This window comes from Suncus etruscus, chromosome 18, assembly GCF_024139225.1.
Source record: "Suncus etruscus isolate mSunEtr1 chromosome 18, mSunEtr1.pri.cur, whole genome shotgun sequence".
Taxonomy (NCBI): Eukaryota; Metazoa; Chordata; class Mammalia; order Eulipotyphla; family Soricidae; genus Suncus; species Suncus etruscus.
The window spans coordinates 39,456,552-39,473,545 of NC_064865.1; the positions used below are offsets into that span (position 1 = coordinate 39,456,552).

Genomic DNA, 16,994 nt, shown 5'->3' on the forward strand with positions numbered 1-16,994 from the left:
ATTCCCATAACACAAGTTTTGTGGAGAATGCTCTCACGTCATAGGCAGCATTGATAAGATGCCCTGGGCCTTGTAACATCTTGTTTAGTACATTCAGCTTATGTGTGATATCAACAAGAAAAGCTAAGTCCATGAGCCATTTCTGATCACTCAACTCAGAAACAGCATTCCCATCCTTCTCCATGAAGACTTTCACTTCTCTCAACTCAAAATATCTTTTCAAGACATTTCCCCTGCTGAGCCAATGTACCTCGGTGAAATAGAGCACATCCCCATATTCTGACTCCATTTTCTCTAAAAAAAACACAGAACCTCCTGTGCTTTAAGCCCCTGCCCCTGGATCTGATTTCATTGATCCATTTCATAGCAACAGACATCACATTGTCACACGGTAGGCATTTACTGCAAAGGGCCTGCTGATGAATAATGCAGTAAAGAGCAATGGCCTTCTCTACACCCTCCTCTTCAAGTTTTTTGAACAAGTGCCACCAGTCCATTTTTCCTCCCTGTCATCGATGGCGCTCCATCGGTTATTATTCCAACAAACCTCTTCCATGGCACACCTGCATTTTCAATGGCATCACACAGATGCTGAAATATCTCATTAGCGGTGGTCTGGCCATGCATCGGAATTATTGTGAGCAGCTCTTCTGTCAATTCAAAATTGCAATCAACACCAATAAATTGTGAGCTGCGCAGTATCTGTTATATCTGTGCCCTCATCAAGAGCAACTGAGTATGCATCAAAACATTTGGCTTTCTCACACAGTTGATGATAAATGTCACTTGACATGTCAGAAATGTGCTCTGCCACAATGTTGGCAGAAAGGCTGATTTTGCTAAACTGACCTTTCTTTTCCAGACAGATAATACTTGCAGCCTGTAACATGCATTTTTTTTTAACAAACTCTCCTTCTGTGAATGGTTTCCCTGCCTTAGCAATCATCTCACTAACCATGTAACTAGCTTCGACTGATGCAACATTCTCTTTGGTTGCTTTCTTGAAGAAATCTTGTTGCCTCATTAGGCATGCTTTAAGACTGGCAACCCGCTTGGCTCTCTCATTTCCTTGATATTTTGCACATTCCTCAGCATGTTTAGTTGAATAATGGCGTTTCAAGTTGTATTCCTTGTGCACTGCAACTTTCTTTGAGCAAATAAGACATGTGGGGATGCCCCTGTGCTCAACAAAGAAATACTGCGTCTCCCACTTTTCCTGAAATTGTCTGTGCTTGTCATCAATCTTTCTCTTCACTGCAGGCTTTGATGAAGTCATGATGAACGTATGACAAAATCTAATTCTGTAATAAACTTCTCCCCCTACTCTCCCATAGACAATGCAAGGGACTGCGGGCAGGAGCAGTGGAAATGACGTCTGCGCTAGGTGCAAAGTATTCGCGATTATTTTCTTACCGAATATTCGCAATAAAAAATCACATTAGTAAGAAAAAAATCGCAAAAAATCGCATTAAACATTCGCATACTCGGGGTACGCAAATGTTTAATGCGATTTTTTTCTTAGTAATGCGATTTTTATTGCGATTATTCGGTAAGCAAATAATCGCGAATACTGTGATATTTGAAGGCCGGCTGCGGGTCACAAAATGTTGTACAGAGGGCTGCAAATGGCCCACGGGCCGCCAGTTTGAGACCCCTGGTATAGAGGTTAGGGCACATGCCTTTTTCATGTATCAGACCCTAATAAAAACCCTGCACCGCATATGATCCCTAAGCACCCCAGGGATGATCCCTGAGCTTAGAGCCAGGAGCAAACTCTGAGCATGGACAGATGTGACCCAAACCTCCCCCTCGATACAATTCCAAGGTATTTTATTTTTACTTTTATTTGCTAAAGAGCTACTTCTTACCCCAGTGTACTACATCTCTGGCTCCTTCAATGTGTTTTAACGTTCTATGCATAGCATTAATGAAAATTAAAAAAAATTTTTTTTTTGTTTTTCTTTTTTGTTTGTTTGTTTTGGGGTGTTGGATCACACCCAGTGACACTCAGAAGTTACTCCTGGCTCTGTGCTCAGAAACCACTCCTGGCAGGCTTGGGGATCATTTGGGATGCCAGGATTCGAACCACCATCTGTCCTGGGTCAACTGCGTGCAAGGCAAATGCCCTACCACTGTGCTATCTCTCCAACCCCGAAAATCAAAATGTTTTTAATGTTTAGATGGATGACAATTTTTCAGGCACACCTAATGGTACTCAGAGACTACTTCTGACTCTGTGCTCAGGGGTCACTCCTGGTGGCACTGGAGACCAAATTGGACCTGACTACATGCAAGGCAAGCACCTTATATGCCCTTTATTTTCTTTTTCCTTCCTTCCTTCCTTCCTTCCTTCCTTCCTTCCTTCCTTCCTTCCTTCCTTCCTTCCTTCCTTCCTTCCTTCCTTCCTTCCTTCCTCCCTCCCTCCCTCCCTCCCTCCCTCCCTCCCTCCCTCCCTCCCTTCCTTCCTTCCTTCCTTCCTTTCTTTCCCCTTTCTTTTTCTTTTTTATTATTATTTATTTATTTTTGGTTTTTTTTGGGCCACACCCGTTTGATGCTCAGGGGTTACTCCTGGCTAAGCGCTCAGAAATCGCCCCTGGCTTGGGGGGACAATATGTGACGCAGCGGGGATGGAACCGAGGTCTGTTCCTTGGCTATCACTTGCAAGGTAGACACCTTACCTCTAACGCCACCTCACCGGCCCCTAATCCAACCCTGATTACCATAACTTTTTTTTTTTTTGGTTTTTGGGTCACACCCGGTGGTGCTCAGAGGTTACTCCTGGATGTCTGCTCAGAAATAGCTCCTGGCAGGCACGGGGGACCATATGGGACACCGGGATTCGAACCAACCACCTTTGGTCCTGGATCGGCTGCTTGCAAGGCAAACACCGATGTGCTATCTTTCCGGGCCCTGATTACCATAACTTAATGTAAGTTTCTAACTTAGATATTTATTAAACCTAAAAAAAAAAAAAAAAAAAAAAAACCTTAATTTTATGGTTTCAGGAAGTAAACCAGGACCTTGCATATGAAAGGCATGTTTGGTTTTTTTTGAATGTGACCACCAGGTGTGACCCCAGAAACCAAAAATAAATAAATAAATAAATTTAAAAGGATACAAGTTGTTTAACACTCACCAATTTCTTTGGCCTTTTTTGGGCCATACTCAGGGTTTCTGGGGGACCATGTGATACCTAAATGAGATTTCCTGCATTTTCTGCAACCCTCTTTGTTCCTACTTGGTATCTTTTTCTCTCTGTTTCTATTCCACTTTTCCTTCAAAATCTAATTGTGGTAGAATGAATATATATTTTTTTTTTTTTTTTGGTTTTTGGGCCACACCCGTTGACGCTCAGGGGTTACTCCTGGCTATGCGCTCAGAAGTCGCTCCTGGCTTGGGGGACCATATGGGGCACTGGGGGATCGAACCGCGGTCCGTCCTAGGCTAGCGCTGGCAAGGCAGACACCTTACCTCTAGCGCCACCGCCCGGCCCCGAATGAATATATTTTCATGCTTGAAATTCTATTGATTGCCATATCATACTTCTTTGCAACCAAAACATGGACATAAGTTGAAACTGAAAACATGGATTTTTTTTCTTTTCTGGGGGGGTAGGTGGCAAGATAATTATATCCAGTTATGCTCAGGGTTTACTCCTAGCTCTGCAATCAGGGATCACTCCGTGCAGGCTTGGAGACCAAAAGGGATTCTAGGGATTGAACCCTGGTCGGCTGCATACCTGCTGTACCTAAAAACGTTTTATTATTTTTAAGTACTGGTCCCTAAAAACGTGTTTTATTGGGGCCAGAGAGATAGCATGGAGGTAAAGTGATTGCCTTGCATGCAGGACGGTGGTTCGAATCCCGGCATCCCCGAGCGTGCCAGGAGTGATTTCTGAGTGCAGAGCCAGGAGTAACCCCTGAGCACCGCTGGGTGTGACCCAACCCCCCAAAAAAAAAAGTTTTATTATTTTTATTTACAAGGTGAGCTGGGGAGGAGCAGTTTTATTGAGCTCAGCTTCTGCCCAGCCTGCAAATTCCACCTATCCTAAAAACATCTTTTAAAGGATCAGGGAGGGTGTTTGAGAAAAGAATGAGTGTCTTTAGGGGTCAGAGTGATAGTAAAACCTGTAGATTGTTTGCCTTGCATGTAGCCAACTTAGGTTCAATTCCCTGTACCCCATATGGTCTCTGAGCCCACCAGCAGTAAACCCTGAGCACAGCCAGGATTTAAGATGGATGATTAAAGTCTGTGGGATTTAAATCTTATTCATTCATTTTATTTATTATTATTATCTCTGGCCACATAATTTGTTTTGTTTCGAGATAATACCTGGCTGTGCTCAGAGCTTATTCCTGGCTCTGCGCTCAGGGATCACTCTTGCAAGACTCAGGGGACCACATGGGGGTGCCAGGGACAGAGCCCAGATTGGATGTATGCAAGCAAGGTACATACCTTATGCTCACATTATACTATCTCTTCAGACCCAACAACTATGTTTAAGCTAAATTGATGGACAATATTATATGTCACATAAAAATATGCAAAGAACAGCTCAGTTCTTTAGTTTTTGACCACATTTGGATGTGGTTGGAATCACTCAATGGTGTTCAGACAATCATGCAGTGTTGGAATCAGACTTTTGAGACTCCAAAGACTGGGCTTCAGTTCTTTGAGGTGTTTCTGGCCCTGCCCAGTTCCTACACATTCTTTGAGGAGAACAGGTGCAGAAAAGATGAAGGACCTGGGGCCAGAGAGATAGTATAGTGGGTAGGGTATTTGTCTTGCATGCAACCAACCTGGGTTTGAACCCAGGTTGTAAGTCCAGAGTGCCACTGAATCTGCCCCCCAAAAAACAAACAGAAAAGGTCGAGGGACCAGGGTTGGAGAGATAGGACATCAGATGGGTAGGGCATGTGCCTTGCATGTAGCGGGATCAGGTTTGATCCCAGAACTCCATATGATTTTGCATGAGCACTTCATCTTGAGGGGCATACTCAGCAGTGCTCAGGGTTACTCCTGGCTCTGTGCTCAGGAATCACTCCTGGCAGGCTCAGGGGACTGTATGAGATGCTGGGGACCGAACCTGGGTCAGCCATGTGCAAGGCAAACTCTCTACCCACTGTACTAACTCTCTAGCCCCAAGCTTAAGCACTTCTAGGCATGATCCCTAAGCACAAGGCTATGAAGTAAGGCCTGAGAACCATGCTTGTAGACCCAACCCCATCAACAAAAAGAAAAGAAAGGGGCCAGAGCGGTGGCAAGGAGCGGTAAGTCATCTATCTGCCTTGCTGGTACTTGCCTAGGACAGACCGAGGTTCGATCCCCCGGCGTCCCATATAATTTCCCCAAGCCAGGAGTGATTTCTGAGTGCCTAGCCAGGAGTAACCCCTGAGCATCACTGGGTGTGCCCCCATCCCACACACACAAAAAAAAAAAAAAAAAAAGGAAAGAAAGACAACGGGAAACCATAATCACAGAGAACTCATAACTGGAACATAGAGTGAGGCCTGATTATAGAACTTGGAAGCTGGGGAGACTTCTAGCCAACATTTGCACCTCAGCTTCCTCTCCTGTAAGTGGGCTCCAGGCCAGGATACAAGGAGGTGTGAACAGCTGAGATCCGAGTTCATGAAAGGAACTGCTTTCCTGAACTCAGCTGCCGCCAAGCAAGGCACACTTAAAGCTTGGGACATGAGACAAAGGCAAAAGCCAAGATACAGGCTTTCAACTCCCAGCTTATAAAATACTCTTTGAGGCCTGAATGGTGGTGCAAGCAGTAGGGTGTTTGCCTTGCATGCACTAATCTAGACAGACAGTGGTTTGAATCCCGGCATCCCATATGATCTCCTGAACCTGCCAGGGGCGATTTCTGAGCGCAGAGTCAGGAGTAACCCCTGAGCGCTGCCGGGTGTGACCCCAAAACCAAATATAAAAAGTATTTTCTGCATGCAAGGCAAGCGCCCTACCTCCATGCTATCTCTCTGGCACCAAGAAAATACTTTTGGGGCAACAGCGAGAGTCCAGTGGGCCAGAGGATCAGGCTTTACATGTAGTCAAGACAGTTTTGAAGCCCCAGCTCCACAAAGGGTTCCCCGAGTCTTGTCAGGAGTGATCCTTGAGCACTTCGTGTGTGGCCACTCCCCCCAAAATAAAACCAATTAACTAATCAACTTGCTCTTCTTTAATTTTTGCTTTTGTTTTTATACCATCCTGAGATGCTCAGGGGTTACCTCTGGCTCAGGAATCACTCCTGGCTGGTTCAGGGAACCATATGGGATGCCTGGGATTAAACCTGGGTTGCCCACATGCAAGGCAAATGCCCTGCCCACTGTGTTATTGCTCTTCTGCCCCCTTCTTTCTCTGTCTGGCTCTCTCTCTCTCTCTCTCTTTCAGCTACATACAGAAGTGCTCAGGGGTTACTCCTGACTTTGCATTCAAAAATTACTCTGGGCAGATTTGGGGGACCATATTGGATACCAGGGATCAAAACTTAGTTGGCCACGTGCAAGGCAAACTCCTTACCCACTGTGTTATCATTCTGACCCAGTCCCATTCCCTTTTTTTGGGGGGGCCACACCCGGCAGTGCTCAGGGGTTACTCCTGGCTGTCTGCTCAGAAATAGCTCCTGGCAGGCATGGGAGACCATATGGAACACTGGGATTCCAACCAGGGATTCGAACCAACCACCTTAGCTCCTGGATCGGCTGCTTGCAAGGCAAACGCCACTGCGCTATCTCTCCGGGCCCCTAAGATGGTTGGTTCGAATCCTGGTGTTCCATATGGTCCCCCGTGCCTGCCAGGAACTATTTCTGAGCAGATAGCCAGGAGTAACCCCTGAGCACAGCCGGGTGTGGCTCAAAAACCAAAAAACAACAAAAATCTTTAAACTCTTTTTAGTCAACTTATTTGTAAGACCAAAAAAAAAAAAAAAAAAACAGTTTAGAATAAAAAGATTTAAAAATTAAGAAATAGGGTCTGGAGTGATATCACAGTGGTAGAGCGTTTGCCTTGCATGTGGCTGACCCAGGACGGACCTGGGCTCAATCCCCATGTGGTCCCCCAAAGCCAGGAGTGATTTCTGAGTGCAGAGCCAGGAATAACCCCTGAGCATCACCGGTGTGGCTCAAAAACAAACAAACAAACAAAAAAACAAAACAAAAAAAAAGAAATAGGCTTGCACTCCAAGTCCATGTTCTCCTTTGAATACATATTTCTCTTGCTTATTTTTGTATCTATTTTCTTTTTCCGCTCTGAAGAAGCCTGTGTTTTCTCCTGAACATGCATCTTCTCTTTTTCTTCTCCCACACGTATTTCTAAATAAGTTTAATTCAATAAAGACTGTCTTGCTTCACTAAAAAAAGTAAGTAAATAAGAAGTGCCAGAGCAATAGTACAGTGGGTAGGGTGTTTGCCTTGCATGTGGCCAACCCAGGTTCAATCCCTGGCATCGCTTATGGTCCCCTGAGCCAGGGGAGTTACCAGGAGTAATTCCTGAGCATAGACCCATGAGTAAATTCTGAACACTGCTGGGTGTGGCTCCTAAACCAAAAATAAATCATTAAAAATGTAAAAGTAAAAATACAGGGATAAAATCAAAGGGCAAGAGCATGTATGCTTTACATGGGGGGTTCTCACTAGGGATGCTTGGAGGATACTCTTTTTGGGCAGGGCATACCCGGTGATGCTCAGGGGTGCTCCTGGCTTTGCGCTCAGAAAACACTTCTGGTTTGAAGGATCATATGGGATGCCAGGGAATTGAACCGTCGTCCATCCTAGATTAGTGCATGCAAGGCAAACGCCCTACTGCTTGCGCCACCGCTCTGGCCCCTGGAAGATACTCTTGACTCTGTGATCAGGGGTTACTCCTGGCAGGGATTGGGGGATGATTTTGGGCGGTACACCTGTCTGTGCTCAAGGCTAACTTATGGTTCTGTGCTCAGGAATCACTCTTAGCTGGCCTAGGGGACTGTTTGTGGTGCCAGGGTTGAGCCTGGGTTGGCCCTGTGCAAAACAAGTGCCTTATCTGCTTCACTATTACTGGTGGTTGGGGGACCTTATGTGATGCTGGGGATGGAACCAGGGTTGGCCACATGCGAGGCAAGTGTCTTGTCCCCTATGTTGTCTCTCTGGTACCATCAGCTGATAATATTTGAGTGTGTTTCTTCTACTTCTTATAAATAGTACACATATCTACATATTTTGTTTGGGGTGTTTATTTTTGCTGCTGGCTTGCCCCCCCAAACTTCATGCATGTGAGGCATGTGGTCAATCCCAGCCCCATTTCTATACATTTTATACAGGTTCTCATCTATTCATATTAATAGCTGATCGTAACCTCATTTGACTTTCTCCCCTTCCCTTTGTTATCATCGGTTTGCATTCACATCTCGTCTCACTGAGCCATTGTGTCCAACATCATATTGTCTCAGAGCACTGGCCATGGCACGCTTTCATGGGGGCAACAGGCATTCCCTAAAGAGCAGTGCCACCCAGATCACACTTGGACTGTGAGGTGACACCAATGTCAACTCAAGACTCACACCTACCAGGCAGGTGTCCTACCACTGAACTTTTCCTGGGTCCCTCTATTGTTTGGTTGGAGGCACAACTGGCAGTATTCAGAATTTACTCCTGGCTTTGTGCTTGGGGATCACTTTGGGCAGAACCACTTGTGGTGCCAAGAATCGAACCCAAGTCAGCTGCATGCAAGGCAAGTGACCTACCTGCTATACTGTTGGTCCATCTCCTCTGAGTCAAAATTTGTTCATCACAAGATAAAAACTCAGTTTCCTCCATGCTGCCAACCAGTTGCCAGATGTGTGTGTGTGTCTGTCTGTCTGTCTGTCTGTCTGTGTGTGATTGAACCTAGGGCCTCACACGCTGCAAAACAAGAACTATGCCACTAAGCTGCACTCCCAGATTGCCAGCACCTTCATTTGATGCAGGAATTGGGGGAGCCTCCTAAGTGATTCACAGAAAATCATGGGGTCCCTCCTGGCAGGAGGATTGCAGTGCTGCTCAGCCTGTGATGCCATGAATTCTCCAGACCACCCTTTGGTGCTTTGTGATCACTGGAGTTGCATCTGGTAATGCTGAGGAGACCATGTGATGCTGGGATCCAACTAGAGTTGACCATATACAAGGTAAGCACCTGAACTGCTGTGCTACCTTGCTGGCTCCTTTCCTTTATAGGCTGGGATAACAAGCCCCTTCTAGGTCTTGGGGTATTGGTTTAGTGAGGAGCTGGAGCTATAGTACAGTGGTTAGGGTGTTTGCTTTACATTAAACTAACCCAGCTTCAATCTTCAGCACCACACAGGGCCCCTGGAACCCCACAAGAAGTGATTCTGAGTGCAGAGCCAGGAGTCAGTCCTGATTGTCCCTGGATGTGTCCCTGCTCACCCCACCCCACCCCACCCCTGCAAAAAGAGAAAGTAAAGGTTAAGTGAGAACAGAGGAGGGTCTGGAAGGTGGCTCAATGGTAAAGCACTTGCCTTGTTGTGTGAGGCCCATGTGTGGGTTCAATTCCTGGCAACAATTGTGAGAACAGAATTTCCCATAACTTCAGGGGGAATGCTCCCCTCTTTAAATGGCAAACTTGGGGCCAGAGCAATAGTGCAGAGGGTAGAGCATTTGCTGCTCAAACAGTCTACCAAGGTTTAATCAAATGGTACCCCATTTAGTCCCCAGAGCACTGCAAGGAGTGATCTCTGACTTCAGAACCAGAAGTAAGCCCTGAGCATTGTCAATTGTGGCCCCAAAACTACTCAACTAAACCACAAAAGGGTAAACGTATCAGATAAGAACATTGGGGGAGAAGTAAGGACCATCTTACCAGTAGAGAAATAGCCAGCTTCACAACTAATCTTCAAAAGAACATGATCCCGGGGCTGGAGAGATAGCATACAGTAGGGCGTTTGCTTTGCACGAGGCAATCCAGGATGGACCTTGGTTCTATCCCTGGCGTCCCATATGGTCCGTGAGCCAGGAGCAATTTCTGAACGCATAGCCAGGAGTAACCCCTGAGTGTCACCGGGTGTGCCCCCCAAAAAAACCCCCAAAAACAAAAACAAAAGAATATGATCCCACCAGGTCTGGGCTGAGTGATAATTAGAACCTTCTGAGAAGGGGGCAGGCAGATTCTCCTTCTTCCTGAAGGCACAGCAGCCCAAAGCCCCCACACCCTCTGACCTAGAAATTGCTCCGCTCCACAACTCAACTTCATCAAAGTGTCAAGTTCCCCAAACATTCCAGCTCCAAAGCTCCTGGAGCACGATTCCTCCAAATTTCACAGTACTATCAGCCCAGTAGCATACAGCAAGTCTGATGGGAAAGTTGCATAGAAGACCACCAAGAAACCAGTGGTGGTGCAAGTGGTAGGATTTTGCCTTGCATGCACTAATCTAGGACGGACTGTGGTTCGATTCCCCCATATGGTCCCCCAAGCCAGGAGCGATTTCTGAGCGCATAGCCAGGAGTAACTCCCTGAGCGTCACCGGTGTGGCCCCCCCCCAAAAAAAAAAAAAAAAAAAAAAAGAAAGAAAAAAGAAAAACAAGACCACCAAGCTTAGTGAGCCTTAACAAGAACACAGAAGACTCAATTAGTACCAACCACAGCCCTGTAAATTCTAACAATGCAGGGATACACCTGTGATCACAAATTGACTCCAATTGATCTAAATTTTGATAATTCCATTTGTCTTTATGTGTAACAAATGATATGAAATAAATTTGTTTGTGCCTATAAGCAGGCAGAATAGGGTGATGAGAGGAAAACTGGGGTCATTGGCCAAGGGAAGGTCACACTGTTGGTGGGATTGCTGTTGGAACTCTGAACACCAGAAACAACTTGGTAAATTATGATTTTTTTTTTTTTTTTTTTTTTTTTTTTTTAGTTTTTGGGTCACACCCGGCATTGCTCAGGGGTTACTCCTGGCTGTCTGCTCAGAAATAGCTCCTGGCAGGCACGGGGGACCATATGGGACACCGGGATTCGAACCAACCACCTTTGGTCCTGGATTGGCTGCTTGCAAGGCAAACGCCACTGTGCTATCTCTCTGGGCCCAAATTATGATGTTTTAATAAAAATTAAAAGAGAAAGAAATCCAGGATCAAACATTGTGAGTTGCAGAAGCCTCCTGAAGATGGAAGGAAAGACCTTTTAATGAAATTACAGCCAAATTTTGGGGGATGTCCATCTCAGTTACTTCTTTTTTTTTTTTTTTTTTTTAAATTAACTTTTATTTAGATTTAGTTGCAATTTTTTTTTTTTTTTTTGGTTTTTGGGCCACACCTGGTGGTGCTCAGGGGTTACTCCTGGCTGTCTGCTCAGAAATAGCTCCTGGCAGGCACAGGGGACCATATGGGACACCGGGATTTGAACCAACCACCTTTGGTCCTGGATTGGCTGCTTGCAAGGCAAACACCGCTGTGCTATCTCTCCAGGCCCTTTTTTTTTTTTTTTTTTTGAATCACCCACCTGGCGATACTCAGAGGTTACTCCTGGCTCTACACTCAAGAATTACTCCTGGAGGGGAATAGATGGGATGCCAGAGATCAAACAGATGTTGGCTGCTTGTAAGGCCCTACCCACTGTTCTATTGCTCTGGCCTTTCAGCATTAGTTTTTTATTTATTTATTTTGGTTTTTGGGTCACAACCGGTGGCTCTCGGGGCTCTGTGCTCAGAAATCACACCTGGCAGAGGCTCAGGGACCATATGGGATTTGGGGATTCGAACCACAGCCTGTCCTTGAATCGGCTGCGGGCAAGGCCAATGCCCTACAGCTGTGCTATCTCTCAGGCCCCTCAGCATTGCTTTTTTGAAAAAAAAATTTATTTTAATCATTTAAATTTTTGGAGGTGCTCATGACTGTTGTTGACTTGCTTGGGGGAATACTCCTGGAGCACTCCTGGGTCAAATGCATTCAAGGTAAATGCACTACTCTCCTCAGCATTGCTTCTTACTGAAAGTCTTCTTACTGCAAACTATTTGCAGTAAGAAACGAGGTTGGACTGGTTGACCTCTAAGTTCCCTTCCAGCACTAAACACCCTTCCCCAACCAAAAGCTCCCCAGACTTGTTTTACAGGCCCCGCCGCTTGCTCCCTTCTCTTTCTTCACCTGCGGCACCCGAATCGTCCAGCAGAGGGCGCTGCAGACAGGCAGACAGGCACTAGGTAGCGTGCGGTGGGCGGGGCGACGGGAACCCAAGCAACCGCAGGACGTGCACTGATTGGTGATTTCTCGGTGCCAATCACCCAAACATGCCCTGTGATTGGGCGGTCGGGGCGCGCCCTCCCGCCCCTCCCCGCGGGCTGCGCGGTGACGTCAGCGGAGGGGCGTGGCCTGCCGCGCAGCGTGTGACGCTGCCGCCGCCGCCGCCGCCGAGCCGGGGATTAATGGGAAAAGTTTTGGCAGGAGCCGGAGGAAGGAGCCTGCGGGACGGTGGCGGCGGTGGCGGCTCCCGGGGCCGCCAGGACAGGTCAGTCCGAGCCGGGGAGAGTTGGGAGGCGAGTGGCAGAGAGAAGCGGCAACCTGGGCCAGCCGATTTCCAGATGCCCCAGGCCCTGGTTTTGGGGGGCCCTGCACCCCAACCCTTTGCAACCCACTTTCTTGAGGAACCCCAGATCCTCACTCAATGGTGTCTTCCACTCCCCACTAAGGCCTCATGGCCCCTCTGTCTCCCCCTCTTCATAACCTGAGAGCCCTGTGACATTTGGGGTCCCCCTCCTTCACTCTTGGGGTGTCCTGTCCCCCACCCCTCCCCCCAGTCTCTCCTTGGGGGTCCTCTGCCTGCATGCATCCTCTCCCTCTCTGCTTTCTTGACCACATCCTGTCTTCCTCTTGCCCCCCCACTTTGCCCTCTTTCTTGTCCTGGGTGCCCTTCCTTAGATTTTTTTTTTTTGTTTTCTTTCTCTTTGCATCTGGTGCCCCATGCCCTCTCCAACATCACCCCCTCTTTCTTGCAGAGCCCTCCCCCCCCCCCAGTTTGCACTCCCCTTTCCCTAAATTTCTATCCTAGCCCCTGCATGGTCCCCTGTTGTTGGCCTCCCCTCCCCAAACACACATTTTTTGGGAGGGTCACACCCGGCAGCGCTCAGGGGCTACTCCTAGCTCTACTAGGCTCAGAAATCACTCCTGGCAGGCTCGGGGGGACCATATGGGATGCTGGTATTTGAACCACTGTCCTTCTGCATACAAGGCAAATGCCTTACCTCCATGCTAGTCTCCGGCCCCTCATCTCTGCATTTTAGTTTGGGCTGTCTATTCTCACCTGCTGTGGAGATTGGAGGTAAAATTGGGGGTGACCAAGGGTCATCTGCCTTTTTTGGAGAAATCCGGGTGGCTAGGCTACTCTTGTCCCATACAGGGACTGGGATGGTCACTGTACATCATCAGAACCCAGGTCCAGCGTGTGGACCTTCTCATTTCTAGCTTCCAGACTTCCCCATCGTGGGCCTGTTGACTTCCAGGAACCCTTGGGGAAAGATCGACAGTGGTGTTGGGTGGTTGCCAGGTCTTGCCCGAGGCCTCGCTCCACTCCTCCAGCCGTATCCCCTTCCAGGAAACTGGGCCCTGCCTTTCCACCCCAGGACCGAGAGAGCTGTCCACCGCCACTGACCATCCAGCCATCAACCCACAGCCCAGCCAAGCCCTCCTGCCCACACACTTTTTTTTTGCCTCAGGCCCCAACCAAGAGAGAAAACTGAGAGAAGTCTCCAGAAACTGTGCCCTCCCCCTTCCTGGCCCCAGCCACATGCCTGTGGTCCACCTTTCCCCCTGTCTCCCGGCTCCAGAAATTTTTTTCCCCCTTGTTTGGGTTTTGAAATAGATTGCCGGCCGATAACCCTGGGGCTGCCAGACATGTGTCCCTTTCATTGGTGGCTTCAGCCAGCTGCTGATTTTCCCTCACCCATCTCTGACCAACGGGATGGGCCCGAGCCTCTGATGTCAGCCCTGCAGTGGGTTCTCATGTGTTCCCGGGGAGCTTGGCTCCTTGCGGATCCAGTGGGGAGGCAGGCAGGAGCCTCAGATCTCTTGGTCCAGTTGTTGCAGGGGCCGTGCAGGCTCTGTGAGTCTGAAATGCTTCTAACTTTGGAGGCCTTTCTCTTTGGGCCAGTCGAGCCCACCACCACCTCTGAGATTTGAAACTTCTGGGTTTCAGCTTCTAAAGCTGGACAGAAAGACTCCTTCAAATGCCTTCCTTCACATGGCTACCTTGTGTACCTCTTTAATTACCATTGGTCCCCTGCAAGGCCGGAGCGATAGCACGGTGGTAGGGTGGTCAACCATGGATGGACCCTGGTTCAAATCCCGGCATCCCATATGGTCCCCCGAGTCTGCCAGGAGCAATTTCTGAGCACAGAGTCAAGAGTACCCCTGAGTGCCGCCAGGTGTGACCCAAAAACCAAAACAAATCAAAACAAACCATTGGTCCCCTGCAGAGGTTTTGGGGAAAGAAATTACACTCCTCTGTTGAAGTCCAGTTTGATCCTGGAGGTTTCTGAAAAAGTGACCCAGCCACGTGCTCAGGAACCCCAGGCTTCTAGGTCTCCTCTTTCCAGGAGTGTGCCTGGCCTTTGAGCCAAGACTTGGCTCTGGCATTGGTGCTTGGTGGAAAGCCAGGCAAACCAGGCCGGCCAGACTTGGCATTTTAGAACCCTCTGGTACACCGACCCTTTTCTGGGAGGGGAGAGGAGAGGATGGTGACTGGACCCAGTCAGACCCCTGTGGCCAACCCCAAGCCCTGCCTTGTGGGCCTGGGTGGGTGGGATTTCGGTGCAGTAGACCAAAATGTGGGGGCTTCTCTATTTCTGTGAGAAACATGGCAGGGCTGGGGGGGGGGGGAATGGTCATTCTGATGAACTTGAGGTGATGTCTTAGAGGAAATGGGGTGTCTGGATTGAGTGGTGTCAGCCTTTTGCAGCTCTGCCAGAGGTGGAGTGAAGAATTTGGGGTCAGGTCTCCCTGGCACTCAGGGATCACTCCTTGGTAGGACTCAGCGGATCCCGTAAAATCCAGGGGACTGAAAGTAGGTGGGTCATGTTCAAGGCAAACACCCTACCTGCAGTACTATCTATCTCTCTGGATCCTATTCAGATATATATATATTTGGGGGGCACACCCTGGGTATGCTCAGGGATCTCTCTTATTTTGGGCGGGACACACCCAGTGACTTTCAGAGGTTACTCCTGGCTCTATGCTCAGAAATTACTCCTGGTTGGCTAGGGGGACCATATGGGATGCCGGGATTCGAATCTCCATCCGCCCTGGGTCAGATGAGTGCAAGGCAAATGCCCTATTGCTGTCCTATCGCTCTGGCCCCATCTCAGGGATCTCTTTTGATGGTTCACGGGGGAACGTATATGGTGTTGTGCATCTATTAGGGGTTGGCCAAGTGCAAGGCAAAGTGCCTTAACCCCTGTACTATCTCCCTGACTCTTGTAGTTTTTCTTTTTAATACAATATAATGGAAATTTGTTTTGGAAGGAGTTGAGTCACCCTTGGTGGTCTCCCAGCCCTGCGCTCCCTGTTCTCTGCACTGCTCAGGCTGAAATGCTGGGGTTCAGATTGGGGTCATCCATGTGCAAAGCAGACTGGGGCCGGAGTGATAGTACAGTGAGTAGGGAGCTTGCCTTGCACACGGCCCACCCAGGTCAGATATCCTGCATCCCATATAGTTTCCCAAGCTTGCCAGCAGTGATTCCTGAGTACAGAGCCGGGAGTAAACCTCTGAGCACCACCGGTGTGATTCCAAAACAGAAACAAACAAAAAATGTATTTCTTTTTCCTGCTTGGCTTTTGGACCACTAATTATTGTCCGTCTAATTTTGGACTGGCTGTGCTTAGGGCTTATTTCTGACACGGCTTACTCCTCACATGTAGTGCTGGAGATGGAACTCGGGTTTACTGCATGCAAGGCAAAACTTTACCAGCCATATTACTGCTTCATGCCCCTCCCCCCCCCCCCCCCCCCCCCCCCCCGCCCTCCTATTCAGTGATGTTTGAGAGGGACCACACTCCAGGTCAAGTAGCCTCTGACCATGTGCTGCCACGTGAGGTCCCATCACCCCTGCCCTGCATGCACAGGAATGCACGGCTCTGGTTCAACCACTTTCCTCCTCACCTTCCCACCATTGCTGTCCTCTCCTTCCCTGGCTGCTTCCTCAGCCTCCCAGGCTGCCTTGGGGCCTGCACTCTCCTTCCCTGAGGGCCTGGTGAGAGGGAAGTCAGACGTGGGCATAGGCTCATGCAGCCAACATCTCTCTCCTTTGGTAATTTTGTTCTTGTTTCTGGGCCCCACCTGATAGTGTTTGGGGCATACACCTGTCTCTGTGCTCAGGGATAACTCCTGATGATGTTTGATGGACCATCAAGCATGATGGTGCTGGGGATCAGTTCCAGCTGGGCCTAGTGCCAGGCAAGTGCCCTACTCTCCAGCCCTTGGGCCTCTGCTTTGCTCCTTTGGGCCTGCCTGTCTGAGAGTCTTGCAATGGGGAGCTAGCCCCTTTGAAGACTTTAGTGCTGGCCTGTCCCCGAGGTGTCAGGCTCTCTGGTATCCCTGCAGTCTGGGAGCAGAGTCCTCCAGGTCATCTCAAGCTACACAGGCTTGCAGCTGCCTCCCGGCCCTTCATCCGTGTTGGATATTCTCAATCCTCTCTGCCATGATCTCCACGGGCTTGGCCCCGCCAGGCTCATGCATGTGTCATGTGAGAAGCTGCCCACCGGGGATGATAGAGTCCCTAGACAGCACTCTTCTGTATGCCCTGGGCCCTGATGGAGCTCCTGCCACAGCTATTCATCACAATCTGGCATAGGCAGAATTGGGAGGATGTGGCCCCGGGCCCTGGGGTCAGACGTGTGTGTCCTGGTGGTTTATGCCTTCCCCCCTGCAGAGCTAGTGATTCAGGTGTGACTTGGACCTCACCTCCAGGAGCTTTGCAAGGGTCATCCCCAGGGGTTCACTGCCACATGTGAAGATGTGAGAGCACC

The 16,994-nt window shown here is 48.7% G+C and overlaps 1 protein-coding gene across 1 annotated transcript in view; it reads left to right on the forward strand.

The window, feature by feature from the left end:
* The first annotated feature begins 12,351 nt into the window (after positions 1-12,351).
* The window catches only part of PPARD (peroxisome proliferator activated receptor delta), an 88,319-nt gene continuing 83,676 nt past the window's right edge, over positions 12,352-16,994 (forward strand). Inside the window, exon 1 of the mRNA XM_049765264.1 lies at positions 12,352-12,483. The gene's annotated coding sequence lies outside the window, so the exon portion shown is untranslated. The remainder of the gene's footprint in view (positions 12,484-16,994) is intronic.